General features: G+C 38.3%; 1 pseudogene; it reads left to right on the forward strand.

Annotated features, from left to right (window-relative positions):
• The first annotated feature begins 18432 nt into the window (after positions 1–18432).
• On the forward strand, positions 18433–18531 carry LOC132280373 (small nucleolar RNA R71; annotated as a pseudogene).
• The last annotated feature ends 8006 nt before the right edge of the window (positions 18532–26537 follow it).

Consider the following 26537-nt stretch of genomic DNA (forward strand, 5'->3'; position numbering starts at 1 on the left):
ACCCAATCATTTTCCTTCATTTCTTTTTTCGTCTTTTCCCTATTTCGTCCTTTAGTCATTTTTCATTTTTCCTTGCATAACCTCACTTTTTGCACTCAGATTTGATTCCGGCTTTGTATACATCCATCATATTTAATTTCCATGATATCTACATTTTTACTTTTTAGAAAAGCATACTAAATGTTTACTTTTCTTGTAAAGGGTATGAATACATGACTTTTAGCAATTATTCTAAACTTGAGGGGTTTTTGTGTAATTAAATAAAGTAATAATTTTTCCTTTTAGGGATCATTTTCTAATTTAATTTGGAAGATATTTTCAAAAAGGACCTTTTTACAATTTTCAAAAAATGTGACAAGTGTCACACTCTCATGGTACAACTTGTTGATTTTGTGGTGGAACCACTTGGAGACTTAATCTTATGGCACATGGAAGGTGGAGCTTCACCTATTTGTTAGCCTAGGATAGGAGCACTTGTTGGCATGCATGGTTGATAAGTGTAGGCTCAATATTAAGTCTTGGAAGTTTACATAGGATGGTGACAAGTGTAGGCTTCACAATTGGTCTTGCATTAGTGTGTGTGTGAGAGGTAGTGCAAGAGCACCTAGTGAGTGGAGAATCCCACCACATTTAGCTTAGGGTTTGCATTTCATTTTCATTCATCTCCTTCCTCTCAAGAACCCTAACTTTGCCACCACTGGAGCAAAGCTTGACTTAGAGCTTTGACTTTATTTTTAGCCTCCTTCCACTCACGTAAAACCATTAAGCTTGGAATACTTTAGCTTCCTCTCACTCTCCTCTACAAAACCCTTGCTTGGTTTTTCATCTTTAAGCTTGGTTGCCTTGGATTATAGAGATTCTATTCTCTATTGAGGTAGGGGGTGTAATAATTTATTTTCCAAATGATTTAATTGTTCTTGTAACGATATACAAGTTGTATGCATGTCCTATGTTAATTTAAGAAGTAAATGACTAATGGTAGCTTGTATATAATTCACTTTAGACTTGATATATGGATGCCCATGAGTTACTCCTTGTTATATATTAAATTGGAATCATTTGAACAACTCTTGAAATCTAGAGAAATTACTTAATTAGTTTAATTAATTTCTATCTTATTGTTCTAATGATTTAGTCATTCAATTCATGGAACTTATTGTGTTTTATCACATATTATGACTTGTTGCTCAACTTGTTGATTTTGGAAATTTGGGATATTATCAAGAACTTGACTTAGCTAGGACTTGGTTCTAGTACGGGAGATAGAGAGCTCTTTACACTATAGTGCGCATTAGGGGAAGGTACCTATGGGCTAATAGCCCTGAAGTGATCCCAAGAATACGGTTTTAATCCGAGCAATATCCAAGTATCCACTTTGGTTTGATTTCACATTTAAATTTCAGGTTGTTAACCTTGTGAATTTGCATCTCATTATGCTATGTTGAAAGTTTTAATGTCATTTTAATAGCATGGATTGAATTATATTAAATTGCAAACTTTGTAATAAGTTAAACTTATGCATGCTCATTCCCTATGAGCAAACTTGTTTACTCATCCCAAAGTTACCGGGTGTTTTTCAGGTAAAAAAGCATTATTGTGGGATGCACAACAATCTTAGACTTGTTAGACTACTTGGAGTATTTTTGTTTTATTAGAATATGCACTTGTTAGCATATCTTGTTTTATTTTACTTATTATGGCAAAATATGTTTTTATTGTTCAAACAATGTAATGTGCACTTAAGTGCACCTTTTGATACTCTTTAGATGTGTGTGTAACAAGGCCAAGGGCCAAACATGTTTAATTTAGTACTTATAGTCATTTGGTAAAATCTTTTGCTTTTAGAATGTATTTTAACAAACTTTGGAGGTTTAGCATGTGAGATTCTTGTAAATAATGTGTATGAGGCCATGAGCCATTGTTCTATGTATAAATAATTCATATTATGCTTGTTAACATGTTCACATGCTTAGTTTCCCTTTAAAAGAATCAGTTTTGACCTATGCATGTGGGTAGAATGAATTCCATAAGTCCAATTTCAAATCTCATATGTTTAGCAAAGCTTCCAGCAGGATTCGAGGTGTTTCGGTCCCACTCTTAAAAATCATGTTTTTGAAAAGTTTCTCCATGTTTCAGTCATGAGAAACTTTATTTTGGTTGACTGAAACTCCCCTCATACACCTGCCTTCCAGATTTTGTTCCAGCACTGAAGTTCCAACTTCAAATGGTCATATATCCTTCATTTCTAATCCAAATGGGGTGATTCTTGAGCCTAAATTCAAGGATTTTGAGTCATATTTCCAATGGTACCAATTCCATTCTCATATTACAATCATAGTGAGAGTTATTTATGTTTTAGTGAGAGGGTGTCTGTTTTCGATTAAACCGGGAAAGTGCGTTTTGTGGGATTCTTGTCCAAAGTTTTTAGAACCTCTTGGAATGTTGTGAAATGATAAGATTAGGTTATATCCACCTTGTTTGACTTGTTTAGAGTCAATTTTCTCCTTTTATTTGTAAATTGACAATTTTGCCCTTAATTGACGGATTTAGCCCATTTTGACTCTCGTTTGCTCATTCGCTTTTCTTGAGTTCCATGAGTTCGTGGAAGGTCAAATTGGTGTCTTAAGGATGATTAATATCCCTAGAGACCTTGGTTTATCTTTCGCTTCTGCATTTCGGATCCATTACCGGGTCAATCCTCGGTTCATCATTGACCCATCGGGTTGAATAAAACCCGGATTGTTACAAGTGGTATTAGAGCTCCGAGGTTCAAAAACCTTGGATAGGTTTAGGTGCATATCATGCTTTTGTTGATTTACTTTGATATGTTTATATGCTATTCGTTAACATGTTTTAGTATTATAACATGTTTACATGCTTAGTTTGATAACATGTCTATGTGCTTACATGTTTAAGTACCTAGAAGTTTTCAGTATCTGTTTAGCATGTTGTATATGCTTACCTGCTTTAGCATAACTGTACGTTACATACATTAACATGCTTCTTGTTCCGTGCATTCATAGCTTGAGTTGCATTCGGTCATAATAACTCATGTTATTATTGACCTCTTTCTTTGCGTAGTGTAGCATCATGGTAGTCACGTGTGGGGAGTCTTCACGTTAGGGCATTAAGGAGCAGGTTGATGACACTGAGTTTACGAGGGGTCTGGGAAGGCCTAGGATTCTAGTTCGTGGCATGGGTCCTAATCCACTACGAGCTTTGACTTATGAGGAGTAGATCGCACAGGAAGTGGCTCTGGGAATGTCAGAGTCTATTCAGCAGATGTTTCGTCAGTATATTGTAGGGATGCAGATTCTTGTACCAGCACTAGCACCGGCACTAGTTGCTAGTGAGGCATTGGATTATTTCATGAAGTTAGAAAGGGTTAAGATCAACCAGTTTGTAGGGAATATGGATTCGCTTGCTTTAGAGGCATGGCTAGATCTCATGGTACCCAAGCTTGATAGCATGGTAGTGCCTACAGACCGATTGAGGATCTCCTTAACAGCCTCTATGTTCATAGGAGATGCCAATATCTGGTGGAGTTCTATAACCAATATCCATGATGTGGAGGTGATGACTTGGGAGGAGTTCAAGACATTATTCTTCGACCGCTTCTTTCCTAGGGCTATGAGGTGGGAGATAAGGATACAGTTCACAGGTCTTTATCAGGGCACTATGAGTGTCATTGAGTATGAGACATGATTTACTTCTCTCTCTCGTTATGCCGAGGACATGGTGGCGATAGATGAGGCCAGGGTAATGAAATTTCAGGATAGAATACATCTTGACATCAGGCCACAGGTCTCAATTCTTGATTTGAGGACTTACAGAGAGGTGGTCCAGAGGGCTATGCTAGCTGAGGCAGAGAAGTAGGATCAGTTACGGATCAGGGGTTCACACAAGCAGCCTCGCGGTGACACTTCGTCATCTTCCGAGAATCAATGGAAAAAGGCTAAGGCCGGGGACAATTCACGCACTCAGGGACAGTCACGGTAAGCTCAGTCTGCATTTGCAGTTCTAGTATCTTCGGGGTTAGCCCGGGGAGTGATTTGTCACCATTGTCAGCAACCGGGGCACATTAAGCCTCGCTGCCCACGGCTTCATCCACAGACCAGTCAGTCACAGGCTAGTAAGCCTACAACTTCGACAAAGGGGTTTTAAGGGACTTGCAACTATTGCAAGCAACCCGGTCATATGAGGAAGGATTGCCCTCATCCATGAAGCAGAGCACAGGGTGGCTCTGGTTCACAGGCCACACTAGCACAGTCTGCAATTGTTCAATCGGGTTTCAAGGTGCCTCAGGCACCATAGCCAGTGGCAACGCTAGTTGGTTCTTATCAAGGTAGAGGTTCTACGCCTAGTACTTCTGGACATCAGTCAGGCCACCAGAGCAATTCTCAGCAGTCAGGTGCTCAAGGACGAGCTTACGCATTGCCACAGGCCGATACCTCCATATGGACTTCTAAAGTTTGAGTCATCTTTTCAGTTTTTAGTTCTTGGGCTAGAGTTCTTGTTGACACAGGTGCATCACATTCATTCATATCTGCTACATTTGCACATTCTTTGGGTTTAGAGGTCACGCAGTGGGGTGGTTTCCTTTGTGTTGACACACCAGTTGGGGTCCAGTGTTTTTGGACCATGTTTGTCGAGGTTATGCTATTGAGATAGCTAAGCGGACTTTAGAGTTTGATTTTGTCATTTTTGATATGACGTCATTCTCGAGATGGACTTGTTGTCTTTCTTTCGTGCCACGATCGATTATTTTTGCGGGCGAGTGTCTATTTGCACTCCCACGAGAGATCCTTTTCACTTCGTGGGAGATCGGAGTGATTTCCACTCGACAACGATTTTTAGTATCAGTGACTGGAGTCACCACAGGTCTTACTTGGCTAGCCTATTAGCAGACGAAGATAGCAGTTTGGGCCGTGTTTATCTAGCAGTTGTTGTGGAGTTTCTAGATGTTTTTCCAAAGGAGCTGATGGAGATTCCTCCTCTTCGAGAAGTTATCTTTGCCATCGACGTCATTCCCTATACTGCACCGACCTCTATAGCACCGTACCGTATGGCACCGGCAGAGTTGGATGAGCTGAAAGCTCAATTGGATGATTTGAAAGCTAAGGGCTTTATTCATCCTAGTGTTTCACCCTAGGGAGCACCGGTTCTTTTTGCGAAGAAGAAGGATGGGTCTTTGAGACTTTGCATCGATTTTCGCAAGCTGAATCATATTACGATCAAGAACAGGCATCCTTTGCCAAGGATTGATGACTTGTTTGATCAGTTCAAAGAAGCCACTTGTTTTTCGAAGATTAATTTGAGGTTGGGTTACTATCAGTTGAGGGTTAAGGATGAGGATACATCCAAGACCGCTTTCCGCACACGGTATGGCCATTATGAGTTTCTAGTGATGCCAATTGGTTTGACCAATGTTTTAGTAGCTTTTATGGACTTGATGAACCGTGTATTCAGTGACCATCTTGATCAGTTCATTGTGGTTTTTTTTTATGACATTCTCGTATACTCAGCTTCAGTGGAGGAACATGAGTATCATTTGAGGGCAATATTACAGATCCTTAGGGATAATCAGTTGTACGCTAAGTTTAAGAAATGTGAATTTTGGCTTCCGGAAGTGAAGTTCCTTGGATATGTTGTGTCAGGGGGCGGTGTTGTAGTAGATCCATCAAAGATCGAATCAGTGATGGATTGGGAACGTCTAAAGACAGTGTTTGAGATTCGGAGTTTTGTTAGCCTAGCCGGTTGTTACCGGAGATTTGTTCGGGATTTTTCTCGTTTGGCGGCTCCTATGACTCGACTTACCCGCAAAGGGGTTAAGTTTATATGGAGTGAGGCATGCGAGTTTGCTTTTCAGGAGTTGAAGGTTAGCTACCGGCTCCAGTTCTAATCATTCCTGAACGTGGTTTGGGTTATGTGATCTTCTGTGATGCTTCGCGGGAAGGTTTGGGTTGTGTAATGGAACGGGTGGTTGCTTACGGGTCTCGATAGTTGAAGGCTCGTGAGTTGAACTACCCTACACACGATTTGGAGTTGGCAGTAGTTATCTTTGCCCTGAAGGGGTGGAGACACTATTTGTACGGGGAAAAGTTTGAAGTTTTCTCCAACCACAAGAGTTTTAAATATCTCTTCTCTCAGAAGGATTTGAACTTGAGACAGCGCAGATGGGTTGAGTTCATGGAAGACTATGACTTTGAGTTATAGTACCATTCGGGTAAGGCCAATATGGTGGCCGATGCATTGAGTAGGAAGTCACAGGGGACTCTTGCTAACATTTCCATTCACAGATGGAAGATATTAGAAGAGCTTGCAGATCTTGGTTTACAGTCTTATGAGGATGTCTCACCGGCTATTTTGTTTAGCCTCATAGCTTAACCAGCTCTTGTTAGTAGAGTTATTGAGGCACAATTGGAGGATGGGGAGATGAAGGCCATCCATGTTCGGATTTCAGGAGGTGAGAATGTAGAGGGTTGGACCTTACATTCATACAGTGGTCTCAAGTACAAGGGGTTGATGTTTGTTCCCATATCTTGTCATGAGGATGTTCTTCTGGATTTTCACCACTCTCGGCTCGTAGTTCAACCTGGTGGTACGAAGATGTATCACAATCTGCGGCAATAGTTTTGGTGGCAGGGCATAAAACGGGATGTTTCACAGTTTGTGGCTCAATGCCTTACTTGTCAGCAAGTGAAGGCAGAGCATCAGCAACCGGCAGGATTGTTGCAACCATTACCAGTAGTTGAGTGGAAATGGGAACATATCACTATGGATTTCATAATGGGACTTCTGAGGTCTCAGGCAGGTAATGATGCCATTTGGGTCATAGTTGACTAAGACGACTCACTTCCTGCCAATAGTAATGACAGATAGTGCAGAGAGACTAAGTGGACTGTATGTGAGACAGATTGTCAAGCTTCACGGGGTTCCTGTATCCATTGTTTTGGATAGGGATCTACGGTTCACATCTCATTTTTGGTAGAGTTTTCAGGAGGCTCTTGATACGGGGCTTCATTTTAGCACGGCATTCTATCCTCAGACTGATGGTCAGTCATAACGCACCATTCAGATATTGGAGGATATGTTATGGGCTTATGTCTTGGATTTCGGTGGTAGTTAGGAGGACAACTTGCCTTTAGTTGAGTTTACCTACAACAACAGTTACCAGGCCAGTATTGGCGTGGCACCTTTTGAGGCATTGTATGGCAGGCCTTGCAGATCTCCAGTTTGTTAGACCAAGGTTGGTGATACCGTTGCCTTGGGTCCCGACATTGTCATTGAGACTATAGAAAAGATTATGTTAATTCAGCAGCGGTTAGTTACCGCACAGAGTAGACAGTAGAGTTACACTGACAGGAGGAGATGATCCTTGTCTTTCGAGGTAGGAAACCATGTCTTTCTCAAGATTTCTCCGCACAAGGGACTTCTAAGATTTTGACAGACTGGCAAGTTGTCTCTTAGGTTCATTGGACCATTTGAGATTTTGGAACGCGTCGGTGAGGTTGCTTATCTTTTGGCGTTACTGCCAGACCTAGATAAGGTTCACGACGTCTTTCATGTCTCTATGCTGAAGAGTATGAACCGGATCCATCACATGTTTTGCGGTAAACAAATGTTGTTGTTGATGAGGACATGACCTACGAGGAAAGTCCAGTCCAGATTCTTGATTCACGAGAGTGGGTCTTGCGGATTAAGACCATTCCATTGGTTAAGGTCTTGCGGAGACACCACGGAGTTAAAGAGGCTACCTGGGAGCTCGAACAGGAGGTTCGCTCCCGGTACCCCCATTTGTTCTCTTTTTCAGGTACAATTTGATTTCGGGGGCAAAATCCCTTTTAAGAAGGGTAGGTTGTAATAACCCGATCATTTTCCTTCCTTTCTTTTTTCGGTAAATTTCTTTTGTCGTCTTTTCCCTATTTCGTCCTTTAGTTATTCTTCATCTTCCCTTGCATAACCTTACTTTTTGCAATCGGATTTGATTCCGGCTTTGCATACATCCACGATATTTAATTTCCATGATATCTACATTTCTACTTTTATAGAAAAGCATGCTAAATGCTTACTTTTCTTGTAAAGAGCATGAATGCATGACTTTTGGTAGTTATTCTAAACATGAGGGGTTTTTGTGTAATTAAAATAAAGTAATTCTTTTTCCTCTTAAGGACCATTTTGTTTTAATTTAGAAGATATTTTAAAAAATGACCTTTTTGAAATTTTTGAAAAATGTGACAAGTGTCACACTCTCATGGTGCAACTTGTTGATTTTGTGGTGGAACCACTTGGAGACTGAATCTCATGGCACATAGAGGGTGGAGCTTCACCCATTTGTTGGCCTAGGATAGGAGCACTTGTTGGCATGGATTGTTGACAAGTGTAGGCTCAATATTAAGTCTTGGAAGTTTACATAGGATGGTGACAAGTGTAGGCTTCACAATTGGTCTTGCATTAGTGTGTGTGTGAGAGGTAGTACAAGAGCACCTAGTGAGTGGAGAATCCCACCACATGTAGCTTAGGGTTTGCATTTCATTTTCATTCATCTCCTTCCTCTCAAGAACCCTAACTTACCCACCATTGGAGCAAAGCTTGACTTAGAGCTTTGACTTCATTTTTGGCCTCCTTCCACTCACGTAAAACCATTAAGCTTGGAATACTTTAGCTTCCTTTCACTCTCCTCTACAAAACCCTTGTTTGGCTTTTCATCTTTAAGCTTGGTTGACTTGGATTATAGAGATTCTATTCTCTATTGAGGTAGGGGGTGTAATAATTTATTTTCCAAGTTATTTAATTGTTCTTGTAATGATATACAAGTTGTATGCATGTCCTATGTTAATTTAAGAAATAAATGACTAATGGTAGCTTGCATATAATTCACTTTAGACTTGATATATGGCATGTCCATGAGTTACTCCTTATTATATATTAAATTGGAATCATTTGAACAACTCTTGAAATCTAGAGAAATTACGTAATTAGTTTAATTAATTTCTATCTTATTGTTCTAATGATTTAGTCATTCAATTCATGGAACTTATTGTGTTTTATCACATATCATGACTTGTTGCTTAACTTATTGATTTTGGAAACTTGGGATATTATCAAGAACTTGACTTGGCTAGGACTTAGTTTTAATACGGGAGAGAGAGAGCTCCCAACACTATAGTGCGCACTAAAAGAAGGTACCCATGGGTTAATAGCGCTAAAGTGATCCCAAGAGTATGGTTTTAATCCAGGCAATATCCAAGTATCCACTTTAGTTTGATTTTGCATTTAAATTCCAAGTTGTTAACCTTGTGAATTTGCATCTCATTATGCTATGTAGAAAGTTTTAATGTCACTTTAATAGCATGGATTGAATTATATTAAATTGCAAACTTTGTAATAAGTTAAACTTATGCATGCTCATACCCTACAAGTAAACTTGTTTACTCATCCCGAAGTTACTGGGTGTTTTTTAGGTAAAGATGCATTATTGTGGGATGCACAACTACCTTAGACTTGCTAGACTACTTGGAGTATTTTTGTTATATTAGAATATGCACTTGTTAACATATCTTGTTTCATTTTACTTATTATGGCAAAATATGTATTTATTGTTCAAACAATGTAATGTGCACTCAAGTGCACCTTTTGATACTCTTTGGATGTGTGTGTAACAAGGTCAAGGGCCAAACATGTTTAAATTAGTATTTGTAGTCATTTGGTACCATTTTTTGCTTTCCGAATGTATTTTAACAAACTTTGGAGGTTTAGCATGTGAGATTCTTGTAAATGATGTGTATGAGGCCATAAGCCATTGTTCTATGTATAAATAATTCTTATTATGCTTGTTGATATGTTCAGATACTTAATTTCCCTTAAAAAGAATCAGTTTTAACCTATACATGTGGGTAAAATGAATTCCGTAGGTCCAATTTCAAATCTCACATGTTTAGCAAAGCTTCCTACAGGATTCGAGGTGTTTCGGTCCCACTCTTAAAAATTAGGTTTTCGAAAAGTTTTTGCCAGTTTCGGTCGTCCAAAACTTTATTTCGGTTGACCGAAACTCCCCTCATACACCTGCCTTCCAGATTTTGTTCCAGCATTGAAGTTTCAACTTCAAATGGTCATATCTCCTTCAATTCTAATCCAAATGGGGTGATTCTTAAGCCTAAATTCAAGGATTTTAAGTCAGCTTTCCAATGGTACCAATTTCATTCTCAAATTCTAATAATAGTGAGATTTAATCATGTTTTAGTGAGAGGGTGTCTATTTTCGCTTAAACCGGGAAAGTGCGTTTTGTGGGATTCTTGTCCAAAGTTCTTAGAACCTCTTGGAATGTTGTGAAATGATAAGATTAAGTTATATCCACCTTGTTTGACTTGTTTAGAGTCAATTTTCTCCTTTTATTTGTGAATTAACCATTTTGCCCTTAATTGACGGATTTAGCCCGTTTTGACTCTCGTTTACTTATTTGCTTTTCTTAAGTTCCGTGACTTCGTGGAAGGTCACATTGGTGTCTTAGGGATGATTAATATCCCTAGAGACCTTGGTTTATCTTTTTCTTCCACATTTTGGATCCATTATCGAGTCAATCCTTGGTTCATCACTGACCCACTGGGTTGAATAAAACCCGGGTTGTTACAATGCGGTAAAAGTAAATTCCGTCGAATCCACCAAATATATCCACGTAACAACTCAAGCTCATACCACCTTCACCTCGTTGGGGAAAAGGAAGAAGGTTCCTATAACCTCAAAGCTTGCTCTAGTCACAAGTTCAAGCTTAAGGCTGGTCCTAAGGCCACAAATCTTCTTTAACTTAGTCATTATGCCAATCATGGTGACGAGTACTACCTTGTATGAAAAGTAATTGGCGAGTATGGCCAGTGCAATTGAAAGATTACAACACTCTCTCAAGGAGCAAGATTTGAAAATTGCCTCACTGATAGAAAAGTTAAAATTGCGTGACGACAATACTAAGTCAAGAAAAGGCCAAATTCCTCATTCGAATTCCATGCCAAAGATCACTCCAATTGGCGATCACAATGGCATGTCCGCCAATCCAACAATTGAAGCTACCTCCGTCACCTCACTTTCTGTCCAACAACTTCAAGACATTATAGTGAATTGCATAAGAGAACAATACAATGGCGTTCCTCAAAGTGCGCACATGTACTCAAAGCCTTACATAGAAAGAATTGACATCTTAAAAATGCCGGTTGGGTATCAACCTCCAAAGTTTCAACTGTTTGACGGAAAAGGCAATCCCAAGCAATATGTCACACACTTTATAGAAACTTGCGGCAATGCTGGTACAAACGGAGATCTCCTTGTCAAAAAATTCATTCGTTCCCTCAAAGGAAATGAATTTGATTGGTGCACAGACCTCAAAGCAAGAGGTATTGATAGTTGGGAGCAGATGGAACGAGAATTTCTCAACCGTTTCTGCAGCACTCGTCGTTCTGTAAGTATGCTAGAGCTTATAAACACAAAATAGATGAACGGTGAACCCGTGGTTAACTATATCAACCATTGGCGAGCTCTAAGTCTTGGCTGTAAGGATCATTTGTCTGAAATTTCTATAGTTAAAGCATGTACGCAAGGCATGTGCTGGGAATTTCTTTACATCCTATAAAGGATTAAGCCTCGCACATTTGAAGAGCATGTTACTCGAGCCCATGACATAGAGCTTAGCATGGAAAATCATAGTGCTAAGGAAGATGTTCCTGATATACCCGACAACCTTCAAGAAGATGAGGGAAGTGAGTCTGGAGAAGAAAACAATATACTTCCTAACTTGGATGACGAAGTAGCTTCATCTTTCTTTATAAGGATCACCTCGAGAGAGTTGCATCAAGAAACGCACCATGCTACAACAATGACTTCAACTGAAAGTGCAAAATCACAAGGGGCATTCAGTCAAGGAAACCAAGGAGAAAATCCTCAAAGTGACGACGAGATAGTCCGTGCCCTCCAGTATCAGCTTGAATTGTCATCCGATTCTTGCAAAGTTGAAGAATAATTAAAATTAAAGTGCTCCCAGATACGAGCCTAAACTGTTAAAGATACTCCCTGACACGAGTATAAACTATCAACCTGAAGAAAAAAAAAATTTTAAACTCCTTGATATGAGTACAAACTGTTTGAAGAAAAAAAAAAATGGCACTCCTTAACACGAGTTTAAAATGTCTACCTAAAAAAAAAAAAAATTAAGAACTCCTTTATACGAGTTTAAACTGTCTCCCAAAAAAAAAAAAAAAATGACACTCATTGACATGAGTTTAAACTGTCTACCTGAAGAAAAAAAATGACACTCCTTGGCACGAGTATAAATTGTCCGCCTGAAGAAAAAAAAAAATCAAGAACTTTTTGACATGAGTATAAATTGTTTACAAATAAAAAAATAAAAAATTAAACTACGTGATGACTTGATCCCTGTTCAGGGTACGTAGGCATCTTGAAGGTCTATTCAAATTTCAATCAACCCAAAAAAAAAAAATATCAACAACGTTCCTTGGTACGAGCATAAACTATCTTCAAATTTCAAATTGATCATGTCAAACTCAAACTTAGACTACTTCCAAGCCTTCAAAAAAAAAAAAAAAAAAACTAGAGAAGGTAAAATCAACAACGCTCATTGATATCAGCTTAAATTATCTTCAAATTTCAGGCCAGTCCACACCGAACTCAAGCTTGGATTACATAAGGCTTTGCCAAGATAAGGTGAAACTCCATCTTCAAAGAGGATTACACTAGTGCAAGCCGTCAACTCCAAATCAAGCGCTGTCTTCGAAAATAATGCATAAGTGCACTTGTACATAGTTAAGTTCTTATGGAGATTATGTTCAAGCCCACTTACGTAAGATATTAACTTCAAGTCAAATTTCACATTCGAGAGTGATGTCTAGATGCACAAGAACATAAAGTCAAATTCTGATGGAGTTTTGTATTCAAAGGCGGATGCACAAGCATACTTGTGCAACATGTCAAGATTTTGATGGAGTTTTGTTGAAAAATTTGTCAAGTTTACTTTATTTGGGATCTTGGTCAGAATTTTATTGCCTCCACCATTCACTTCATTCTTGACTTTTATCAAAGTGGATTTCTCTGCAAAAAAAAAGAAATATATATATATATATATATATATATATAGCAGCGGAACTCATGGGTCCTGACGGACTAATAAAGATGCGTTCCAAAGGAACAATGGGTCGTGATGGATTAGATGCGTTCCAACGGAATAATGGGTCCTAACGGACTAGTAAAGATGTGTTCCAATGGAACAATGGGTCCTGACGGATTAAATGCGTTCCAATAGAATAATGGATCCTGACGGACTAGTAAAGATGTGTTCCAATGGAATAATAGGTCCTGACGGACTAGATGCGTTCCAACAGAACAATGGGTCCTAGAGGGACTAGTAAAGATGTATTCCAATGGAACAATGGATCAAGTGAAAAAAAAAAAAAAAAAAAAAAAAGGAAAGAAAAAATGAGTAAAAAACAAAAAAAAAAAAAAAGAAAAAAAAAAAAAAAAAAAAAAAGGAGGAAAGAAAAAAAAAATGCATGCAAAAAAAAAAAAAAAAAGGAAAGAAAAAAAAAATTGCAAAGAAAAAGAAAAAAAAAATGGGTAAAAAAAAAAAGAGAGAAGAAAAAAAAAAAAAAAAAAAAAAAAAAAAAAGAGAAAAGTAATACTGATTATTTGTTCGAGCAGAGGCCGTAATCTAACAAGTCTTCAGAGGCTTTGAAATTGATGTCTAACCCTATAGCATGGATAGGTATATATAGAAAATAAAATATCTTCTATTTGTACTGGAATTTGTGTAATTCAGTTCAAATAGGACAGTAAAATTATAATCTAAAGTTGGATAGGAAAGCCTTTTACAATTAAAAGACCTAGTTGGATACTTCAAGACCCACTTGAAAAAGGAGACAAGTCCTGTCAAACATGGGACTCGAAGTGGGGGCAATTTGTAAACACTAAAATTTTATGGACTTTTGTTTTGACAAATTGACCCATCAAATATGGGTCTTATGTTTAATTAAATTATTTAATTGGCCCAAACTTGGTCCACTTAAATTACTTAATTAGCCCAGCCCAAATGATTCAATAAAAAGATAATTATTCCTAATAAAATATATTTGGAATAATTATTTTATAAATAATCATCACAACATAGCCAGCCCAGCCCAATTATGATTTTGTCTTTATCAGGAGAGGACATGTGTCATCGTTCTATTAATCCAAGAAGCCTATAAATAGAGGCCCGGAGGAAGGAGGAAGTTGGTCCAAAACATCCGTACTAGCCTCAGGTACACTGGGTATGTGACAGGGGCAAAAATGCCTACAAGGCCCCTCCGTGATATATCATCATATGTTGATCGGGTAAGTACTGATCGGGAGAAGTAATCTATGTTAAAGACCAACTCGTGTGCCACTGAAAGGCGTGTATATCTCGGCAAAGGCTGGTCTAGCTCCTGAACTGGCTGAGCTGGCTGAGCTAATGGAGGTGAAGGAGATGGTGAATGTACAGCCTCAGCCTGAGCCTATGAAGTAGATGCCTCAGCAGCAGAGTGCAATCTGCTGTCAAATAAGGGAGACTGAGGTAGAGTGGGCTCGGCTGGCTGGTCCTCCTGAATATGTGAGGGCTCTGCAGGCTCCTCTGTCCTAGGCCTGATCCGCCTCTGTGGGCCATGTTGCCGCTTGGCAACGGTCTTCACTCTATCCATTGCCTACAAAAAGAAAAAGAAAACTTACAAGGGAAGTTAGTGCCGATATAAAGAATTAAAGCACAGTTCATAGAATCATGTATGTCAAATAAGATAGACAAAACATATAAAAAAACATGAATCTATGCAAGTGACAAGGAATAAGTGACATGATGTAAAGCATGCTAGACAGGATAAGTATGAAATGCATCCAATGTAGAAAACGCAGGCATTGGGCATGTATGAGATAGCATGAAACATAATATATGATGGACGAAGTGTGTGTTACAAATCTGTAAAGTTCGATCGATCACAAAAGTTGTGAGATCGATCTCACTTGGATCGATCTTAAAAATAAGAAATCGATAAAAGTTCGATTGATCTTAAAAATAAGTGGGATCGATCTCACTCAGATCGATCGGAGAAGGATGTTCGATCAATCAAACTCTGTAATAGAAAACGAAAAGTCATAAATCTATGACGTAGATGGCACGGGGCCTTCACAAACATGGTCATGGGCCCATCAACACAACAAACATCAATCCTAGTCACTGGATTCGGCCCATAACTCCGAAAATCAAATAAAATCCAAAGTCTATACAAAACATATATACATATATATACACATATATATACACAGAGCTCAAAGCTTCATTAATGGAGATATTCATCATCATAACAACTTAGATCTAACATTTAAAGCATATATGCATCAAATCGAAGCTTAAAATCACAAGAGTATGATTCGAATCTCACCAGAATCAAGAGAGAAGTGGAGGTGCGAAGGGGGTGAGATGTGAATCAAGATCCGAGAGGAGAGAGAGTAGCGAACACGATGGACCTCGCCGGAGATGGAGAAGATGGGATGTGCAGCGGCGAAGGGAACGATGGATTGAGAGGGTTAGATCGATCTTTGAATTGATTTACAAACCCTTGACTTCTATTTTTAAAAACTTTCCCGAACCAATTCGATCGATCGAACTGAAAGTTCAGATCGATCGAATTGTAATAATCTCTCCTTTGAATTTTTTTTTAAATAGAAATTAAAAATTAAAAATTGAAAAATATTTTTTTAGATTTTAAAATTTGAAAGTCAAAACAAAGTCAAAGGAATGAATTTCCAGAATGGGGATCAATCTGAACAAATGTTCGATCGATCTGACAGAGAGGTAAAAATATGCGGGTTTTTGGGTTCAAAAATTTTCTAAGTGTTGGGACTGAAGATTGATCCAATGGTGGAGTTAGATCGATCGAAGAAGTTTAGATCGATCTATGAATGTCTTTGATCGATGAGACAGGGAGCTGAAATATGCAGGTTTGTGCAGGCTCAAAATTTGTCTAAGTATTAGATGCAGGTAGAAGTTCGATCGATCGAATACTCCTTAGAGATCGATTGAATTTATGTAAAATGCTCAATTCCAACATGAAAGCTCATGCAATCCTAATCACAAGTCCCAACAATGCATATGAACTCAAAGCAAATATCTAGACTTCGCAAGAAATGAAATGTAAGATAAAAATGAGGGAGAAATAGGGTTTTGACACCCTACGAAATGCTTTTGCTAGTCTTTAACATCTCTAGCAAGACGTTGGGCTCTTTTAGCCTGGATCAAAAATCTTATAATGCATCCCCTCCTTACTGGGGTGATAAGTGTGTTGAACTCCACCCAACAAATGGTTCCCTAGAGAACTTGTTGGATTAAGCTCAAAAGAAGTTTTCGGTCCTTGGTCAATGCAATCTTTGGGCTTCCATGCCCTTTCACAACAAGAATTCGAAACAACTTTCTTAGAATGCAAGGTTGAAGATGAATCTTTTGAAACTTTGGTTTCACTTAAAAACTCTATTCCTTCACTTTTAAGGTCATGACATTTTTCTACAACATTAACCTCTTCATGCTTGTCAAATGAGTTGGGGGTTGGATTGAAAATATTTAACTTCACCTTCATGTGGCCAAATGAGATTTTCATTATCCATGTCCTACAATTAATGTTGGCATTCGCGGTTGCCAAGAAAGGATGACCAAGTAGGATTTGGGACCGGTTCCGTGTCAATGACAACGAAATCAACGGAAAAGAAGAATTTATCAATTTTAATCAAGACATCCTCAATGATACCCCTAGGCTTTTTGATTGATCGGTCAGCAAGTTGCAAAACCACTGATGTCGGTTTCAAGTCTCCTAAGCCTAATTTGACATATACCGAGTATGGAAGAAGGTTAACACTTACTCCAAGGTTAAGAAGAGCCCGATTAATGATATGATCACCAATGATGCATGAAGTGGTAGGTGAACCGGGGTCCTTAAACTTTGGAAGAGTGTTATGTTGCAAAATTGAGCTCACTTGCTCGGTTAAGACCACTTTTCTAGGTGCTTGGCTTTTATTCTTACTCTTTTGGTGCACAAGTCTTTCAAGAATTTGGCATAAGTCGGAATTTGCTTGATCGCATATAAAAGCGGAAAATTAACTTTCACTTGCCTAAACACATCCATAATTTCATTTTTTTTGGCCTTTTGCTTGTCAATTGAAATGGATCCTTTTAAGGCATCCGGAAATGGAGCTTTTGGCTCAAAAACCTTTTCAGAATTTTTCTTTGAAGTTTCATCAACTCAAAAAGTTTTCAAATCATTTTGCAAATTTCTCTTTTCAAAATCACTTTTCAACACATTCTCATTTGAAAGATCATGCATATGCAATGAAGGAGGAATATGATATGAAACGGGATGGGTGTCAACTTTTGGTTGCACCAGTTCACTCTCTTTATTAGACATACCCACTTGGTTGTCCATAATCTTTCTACTTCTCAAGGTAGTCACCGCATTGACATGCTCTATTATGTGACCTTCCGATGAGGAATGTGTCTCCACAACACATTGTTGCTTTGGTGGGGCATTTAGAGGCATTTTTCCTTTCTCTCTTGCATTTAAAATGCTAGCTATTTGCCCTATTTGGGTTTCTAGCTTTGCAATGGATTGAGAGTGAGAATGAAGTAATTATGTGTTTGCCTCTAAAGTGCCCAAAGCGGTTAAAATTTTCTCTTCAAAAGTGGGACTTCTAACATTTCCTTGGGAATATGATTGATTGGGAAAATGAGAATTTGAAAATTGGTTTCCTTGTGATTGGTATGATGATCTAAAACCTTGGGAACCTTCCCCTTGCATTGGAGGTGGAATGTACTTTCCTCGAAAACCACCTTGGGAAGGGTTTGAGTCCTCCCCTTGGCTTTTCCAAAAGAAGTTCAGGTGATTTCTCCAACTAGGATTATAGTGATTGCCATAAAGATTGTTCCCTTGATTCACAAATGTTTCATTTACTTGTTCATGATGCTCACTTTGCACATGTCCATGGGGACAGTTGGAAGTAGAATGTAAAACACTTGAACAAGTCATACATGTCTCATTAGATGCATGATGAGAATGGTTAGGGAAGGAAGATACTTGATTTACCGAGTTTTGGTTAATCAAGAATTAATCAAACCTTTGAGATAATGATTTCATCTCGGCGGCAATTTCATTGGAGTGGTCGACTTGATGCAAGCCAACACTCTTCCTACCACTAGAATTTCTACCATTCTTTGAAGATAACATTCGATGCAAAGAATTTTCACTCATGCTCTCATAAAGATGCCACACATCATCCTCATGCCTATCAATGTAAGAGCCACCCATGGAAGCATCAACCATGCCCTTATAACTGTCCGGTAAGCTCTCAAAGAAATATTGAACTAATTGCCGTTTGGGCATGTCATGATGTGGACACTTCCTAAGTAATTCATTAAAGCATTCCCATGCCTCATGGAACGTTTCCCCATCCCCGTGTGAAAATTCCCCAATTGAGGTTCTCATGGCATTGGTCTTAGAAACCAGATAGTACTTCTTCAAGAACTCTTGTTGAATTTCTACCCAAGAAGTTATTAAAAAAGGCCTAAGATTGTTAAACCAATATTTTGCCTTGTCTTTAAGGGTGAATGGAAAAATTTTAAGCCTTAAGACCTCTTCCAACATATTCGCGTATCTCACGGTGGAACATACTTCAAGAAACTCATCCAAATGCTTGTAAGGTTCTTCACTTGGAAGTCCATGATAGTTAGGAAGCATTTGAATGGTTTGTGGCTTGATCTCATAGTTGTGTGCTCTAAATGGTGGCAATTGAATGCATGTGGGTGCATTATATTCATTAGGCACATAGTGATCTCTTAAAGCAAGGGGAGGATTAACAATTGGAGGTGCAACATGGGCACCTTGATTGCCTTGAATGATGGGAGGTGGTGAAGCATAGATTAGCCTTGGCATTTCCAATGGAACTTGGCGTTGTTGTTGTGGTGGATGAACGAATGGCCTTGGCATGCCTAATGGTACTTGCATGTTATCATGATGCACATTGGGATGGAGGATACCTTGTTGGTCTATGTGACCAAGGTCCTCCACATGGTCCTTAATATGTCCTTCCATTGATGAAATGGATTGACTAGAACTTCCTTTTCCCCTAGGGTTTCGAACAATGGATTCAAGATGAAAATTTAAAGGGACAAAAGTAGGATTTAATGACCTATAACCATGCATGCACAAAAAGACACAACAAGTAACAAGCAATGAACAAACACTTCACCTCATGCAATGATCCTATACTCCCATGCTTGTAAAATATGCAAAGAACAATAAAATGCCTCCACACGGGCTCACGATTTATCTAAGAATTGAAATACAAACCTCCACGCGGGCCGACAATTTAACTAAGGGTTGAGTGAGGAAAAGCTCACAAAGGTCATGTAGCACTTCAACTCCAATTTTTACTTTGCAAATTTTTAGATTTTTAGCTTTTTCCTTCTTTTGCTTAGCTCCTTTGCTTGAATGCTCCTTTGCTTGCTTCCTAGCTCAATACTCATAGTCAAACAAGAACAAACACAATGAGTAATTAAAAGAAAAATAAAAAGCAAAGTAAACACACGATCAAAAGAGTACTAATTCCTAATTGATTCCACAAATATGACGTTACCTTCAATCAATCCCCGGTAATGGCGCCAAAAACTTGGTGGTTTGCCGTACACTGACCCAAAGTTTGTGCACTAAAAGATAATAGTGTAGAGCTATGATGAATGTGGCCAAGTTTTACATTTAGAAATTGCCACTACTACCTTTCACTAAAAAAATAGCTAGGGCAAGTAGGGATCGTCCCAAGGGATTGGTGGGTCGTATTAGGTTAAGGAATCAAGATTAGGGTTAGTAGGTCGAGTGATCAAAATAGTGGTTGGTTGGTTGAATTATACTAAATGCAAATTAAACTAAAGTAAACAATAATGTAATAAAGAGAATAAAAGAGAGAGAGAGAGATCTTGGGGTTTAGAGATCACCACTAAGTATACTTTTCTACACCTTTAATGAATGATTAATGAGGAGAAGATATGTGTTGCAATATTTGTGTGTGTGTGTTTGGTTGTTTCAATTAGCAAGAATGACCAATTAAGCATATATTGACTAAGCAACATAGTGAAAAGCATAATATATCAGACTAAGCCATTAATCCTTTCATTAAGCTCACAATCCAAACGCATCACAAGGTTAGAGACTTATGCTACTTGCATTCAAAAGCATGGAACATCAAACAAAAAGCATGGATTGTCCTCCCATTTAACAACTGCACTACAACTAAGCTAATGACATGAAATTAACTAATTAAACTAAGGGAGAGGCACAGTCCATCAAAAAATGAGTATGAACCATCAAGTAAATCACAAGAGCATTCCATTAAGCACTATGTTTTGACAATCTCTAGATCTATAGCATTAATACACATAGACATGCATTAATAACACAAGAAATAGGGACAAACACATGAACATCTATTCTAGTATACATAGACATATGGATAGAATGAAATGATCAATTAGAAGCATTAAACCACATAAATTATTGAATAAACAAGATCTATATATATATAAGTGTCAAAACATGTATCATAATACAAATCCTCTCAAAAATACATAAATCAAAATGTAGAAAGCATTCTTAGGGCTAACTCTAACCCCAAGAGGATGTCTAGCCACTCATGGATGATGTCTTCCAACCCTCAAGGGCAAGCTCCATGGAAGAAATCTGCTCCTTGGTTGATGAAGAGCCTCCAATGGTGTCTCTAGCCTCCTCTTCCCCTTTGCTTCCTCACTAAGAATTCTCTCAAAATCTCCCTCATGGTTGTGTTGAACCCCCCCCCCCCCTCAAAAGTTGCTCAAATCCCCCTTTTTGGTATGTTATGTGACACCCCAAAAATGATCTGGCACGTATTCCAATATTCTCCCAATGATTGGATAAGGGCTACTTTTATGATCTGGCAATTTAACTTTTTCGCACTGGAAGAAGTTCGATCAATCGAACCTTGACCTTGGATCAATCGAACATGGCTGAGATCTATCAAACTGAAGCTGGATCGATCCACGATGGCGGTGCCTTTTTGGATAAAAACAAATCTGAGATCTTTTGAAGATATTTTTGGGAAAAGGGCAAAAGTAGTTGGTAGGGTGGTACAGCTGGATAAGATCTAGCAAGTGGATAAGGACAAAAAAGTTTGATTGATTAGAGAATCAAGTTGGATTGATCAAACTTTGAGATCTCTGAATAGGGACAAACATGGCTTAGATCCATCTTAAAGTGCTGAGATCGATGAAAGTTGGATCGATCGAACTTTTCTTAAGATCGATCGAAGTTTTTGAATTTCACCCTTTGCTTCCTTTTGCTTCTCTTTTGCTCCTTTCTTTGATTCATCCTAGAATTGCTTCATTTCTGCTCTTATTTGGCTGAGTTAGCTTGTTTTAGGGATAAGTACCTGAAAATGGAAATAACACGAAGCGCTCATCAACACACAGTTCTTCATGTTGGTCCATTGAATTCGGGGTTGGATTAAAAATGTTCAACTTCACTTTCATATGCCCAAATGAGATTTTCATTACCCCCATCCTACAATTAATGTTGGCATTTAAAGTTGCCAAGAAAGAACGGCCAAGGATAACGGGAATTTGGCTCTTGGGATTTGGAACCGGTTCCGTATCTATGACAATGAAATTGACTGGGAAGAAGAACTTATTAATTTTAATCAAAACATCCTCAATGATACTCCTAGGCTTTTTGATTGATCAGTCAGCAAGTAGTAAATCTACTGACGTCGGTTTCAAGTCTCCTAAGCCTAATTTGACATAAACCGAGTATGGAAGAAGGTTAACACTTGCTCTTAAGTCTAAAAGAGCCCGATTGATGATATGGTTAGCAATGATGCAAGAGGTAGTAGGTGAACTGGGGTCTTTGAACTTTAAGAGAGTGTTATGTTGCAAAATAGAGCTCACTTGCTCGGTCAAGACCACTTTTCTTGGTGCTTGGCTTTTGTTCTTCCTCTTTTGGGTGTAAAGATCTTTTAAGAACTTGGCATAAGCCGGAATTTGCTTAATTGCATCCAAAAGTGGAAGATTAATCTTCACTTACCCAAACATTTCAATGATTTCATTGGTCTTAGTCTTTTGTTTATCAAGATAAATGGATCCTTTCAAGGCATCCGGAAATGGAGCTCTTGGCTCAAAAGCTTTTTCAAAATTTTTCTTTGAAACATCATCAACACAAGAATTTTTCAAGTCATTTTTCAAATCATGCTTTGATTCATCTTTCAAATCATTTTTCAATGCTTTCTCAATATGATGATCATACACATGCAATGAAGGAGGAATAAAATGTGAAACGGGACGGGAGTCAACTTTTGGTTGCACCGGTTCACTCTCTTCATTAAACATACCTATCTTGTTGTCCACAATCTTCCCACTTCTCAAGGTTGTCACCACATTGACATGCTCAATTGTGGGACCTTCCGATGAGGAATGAGTCTCCACAACACATTGTTGCTTTGGTGGGGCATTCAAAGGCATTTTCCCTTTCTCTCTAGCATTTAAAGTACTAGCTATTTGCCCTAGTTGGGTTTCTAGCTTAGCAATGGATTGAGAGTGAGAATAAAGCAATTGAGTGTTCGCCTCTAGAGTGCCTAAAGCGGTCAAAACTTTCTCTTCAAAAGCGGGACTTCTAAAGTTTCCTTGAGAATAAGATTGATTTGGGAAATGAGAATTAGAGAATTGGTTTCCATGTAATTGAAATGATGATGATCTAAAACCTTAGGAACCTTGGCTTTGCATTGGAGGTAGAACATACTTTCCTTGAAAACCACCTTAGGGAGGGTTTGAGCCTTCCCCTTGGCTTTTCCAAGAAAAGTTCGGATGGTTCCTCTAACTTGGATTATAATGATTGCCATAGGGATTATTCCCTTGGTTAGCAAAAATGGCATTTGCTTGCTTATGATTGTCATTTTGCATATGGCCATGGGGACAATTGGAAGTAGAATGTAACACACTAAAACAAGTCATATATGATTCATTAGATGCACGATGATGAACATGATTAGGGGAGGAAGACATTTGATTCGCCGAAGTTTGGTTGATCAAAAATTGTTCAAACCTTTGAGATAAGGATTTCATCTCGGCGACTATGTCATTGGAGTTGTCAACTTGATACAACCCAACATTCTTCCTTCCACCTAGATTTCTACCATTTTTAGAAGATAGAGATCTATGCATGGAATTTTCACTCATACTTTAATACAAATGCCACACATCATTTTCATGCTTATCAAGATAAGAACTGCCCATAAATGCATTAACCATACCCTTGTGATTATCCGGTAAATTTTTAAAGAAATATTGAACTAATTGCCACTTAGGTATGTCATGATGTGGGCATTTCCTAAGCAAGTCATTGAATGATTCCCATGCCTCATGAAACATTTCTACATCCCCTTGAGAAAATTCACGAATGGAAGTTCTCATGGCGTTGGTCTTCGAAACCGGGTAGTACTTTTTCAAGAACTCTTGTTGCATTTCCGCCCAAGAGGTTATCGAAAAAGGCCTAAGACTGTTGAACCAATATTTTGCCTTGTCTTTGAGGGTGAAAGAAAAAAGTTTAAGTCTTAGCACTTCTTTCGGCATATCCGTGTATTTCACGGTGGAACAAACTTCAAGAAACTCATCCAAATACTTATAAGGTTCTTCACTTGGAAGCCCATGATAGTTAAGAAGCATTTAAATGGTTTGTGGTTTGATTTCATAGTGATGTGCTCTAAATGGGGGCAATTGAATGCAAATGGGTGCATTGTATTCATTAGGCACATAATGGTCTCCTAAAGCAATGGGAGGATTCACAATTGGTGGTGTTACACGAACACCTAGATTAGCTTGAACCATAGGAGGTTGTGGAGCAAAGATTGGTTGAGGCATTCCAAATGGAATTTGGCCTTGTTGTTTTGGTGGATTGAATGATCTAGGCATGCCTAAGGGTACTTGGATGTTGTCATGATGCACATTAGGGTAGAGGATGCCTTATTGGTTTATGTAACCAAGGTCCTCCACATGGTCATTACTTTGTTCCTCCATTGATGAAATGGAGTGATGAGAACTACCTCTTCCCCTAGGATTACGAACAACCGATTCAAGATGAAAATTAAGAGGGACAAGAGTAGGATTTAATGACCTATGACCATACATGAACTAGCAAAGACAATAACAAGAAATAAGCAAGTAACAAACACTTCGCCCCCACAACAAATCAATAAATCTTCACATACAATGATCCCATACTCCCATGCTTGAACAACATGCAAAGAAAAGTAAATTGCCTCCACGCAGGCTCATGATTTATCTAAGAAATGAAAAACAAGGCTTCACGCGGGCCGACGATTTAACTAGAGCTTGAGTTAGAAAGATCTCACAAAGGGTCCTTAAGCAACTTCAATATATTTTTCAACTTTCTAGCCTTGCTTAGCAATTTTTTAGATATTTACTCCTTTTTTTCCTTACTTAGCTCCACTTGGCTTCCTTGCTCTTTAATTCTCCTTTGCTTGGTTTCGTTCACTCAATGCACCTAGTCAATCAAAAACAAACACAATAAGTAACTAAAAAGAAAATAAAGAAAGGACACGATCAAAAGATTACTAATTCCTATTTTGTTTCCAAAACACGGCGTTGCCAATTAGATCCCAGGCAACGACGCCAAAAACTTGGTGGGGTGCAAGTCGGTTGCACCAAAAGTTTGCAAAGATATGAACTAAGAGTGTGAGTGTGCAATGTGGCCAAGTTTTAAATTTGTAAAAGCCACCACTACCTCTAACTAAAAGTATAGCTAAGGTGAGTAGGGATCGTCCCAAGAGATCATGGGTACCGATGCAATGGAAACAATATATAGGGTTAGTAGGTCGACTGATCAAAGATTGGTTGGATTGATTGATTAAACTATTATGCAATTGAAATTAAAGTAAATAAAATTCAATGATTAATAAAGTAGAGAAAGATATAATGGGAATGACTTGGGGTACTAGAGCTCACCATTAAGCTTGACTTCACTAGACACTAGCAATTGTATATTAATGGGGAAATTGACTTGTAACTTGTGTGTGTGTGTGCGACATTAATTGAACTAGGCATGGATAGCAAATAAGCATAGGTTATCAAGCCAAATCAAATGGAAAGTACAACCTATCAAATGAGACCAAAATCCATTCAATGAAACCACAATTTATGCACACACAACTATCTAAAAACATACACCAAATGCATTCATAAGTATGAAACACCAAGGAACAAGAGTAGATTGTCCACCTATCTATGAATTTAAAACAACTACACTACATTTACACTAAAGACATGAAATTTAACTAAGAAGCTAAAGTTGTGGTACAATCTATTAAGAAATAAGTATGAACCATCAAATAAATTGTAAGAGTGTTCAATTAAGCTCTATGTTTTGACCATCTCTAGATTAACTTCATCCATACACATAGACATGCATAAATTCCACTAAATCTAAAAAAAAGCACATGAATCATCCATTTTAGCATACATAGACATATGGTTAGAAGTAAATAATCAATTGAAAGCATTAATCCATACACATCAAGTAGAATCCACAAGATATATATATAAATCCAAGGTCAAAACATTGTTACAAATAAATCTCCAAAACTATACAAAGAACTAAGTCTAGGAAGCAAACTTAGGGGCTACTCTAGCCCCAAGTAGATGTCTAGCCACTCATTGAAGTAGTCATCCAACCCTCAAGGGCTATCTCCATGGTAGGAATGACCTCCTTCTTGATGGAAACCCTAGAAGAATGGAAGAACTCCCAAGATGTGTAAAGCTCTCTAATCTCTAGCCTCCTCTCCAAGATATGAAAAATACAAGTTATGAATAACAACTATCTATTATGTGTATGCTCTAAAAGTAGCTCTCAATCCTTATATAGGTAAGTCAAATGTCACCCCAATGGTTTGGGCTCGTACACCAAGGTCCCTCTAATGATTGCACCATGAGCCAACTTTTAATGAGCTGGAATCTATTTTTTTTTTGAACTTGAGGAAGTTCGATTAATCGAACTATGTTGAGATTGATCGAACATGGCTGAGATCCATCGACTGCTGTAGAGATCGATCTTCCTTGGCGGCGCCTTTTTGAATAAAGACAAATCTCTGAGATATTTTTGGGAAGAAGACAAAAGTGGTAGGTGGGTGGTAGGTATGGATAAGATCAAATCATTTTGATCGATCTGGGTAATGTTGGATTAATCGAACTTGTTGGATTCTTTTGGGTAAGGACAAGGGCTTGGATCCATCTTGAATTGTTTAGATCGATGAACTTTCGATCGATTGAAGAAATGCTGAGATCGATCAAACATGCTGAATTTCCACACTTTGTTTTAATTTGCTCCCACTTTGCTCTTTTCTTTCATTCAGCTTGACTTAACTCCTTTAATGCTCTTATTTGGTCGAATTGACTT

This window comes from Cornus florida, unplaced genomic scaffold (genome assembly GCF_030987335.1).
Source record: "Cornus florida cultivar Cherokee Brave unplaced genomic scaffold, ASM3098733v1 CherokeeBrave_3.0.0_Hap2_Chr10, whole genome shotgun sequence".
In the NCBI taxonomy this organism is placed as follows: domain Eukaryota; kingdom Viridiplantae; phylum Streptophyta; class Magnoliopsida; order Cornales; family Cornaceae; genus Cornus; species Cornus florida.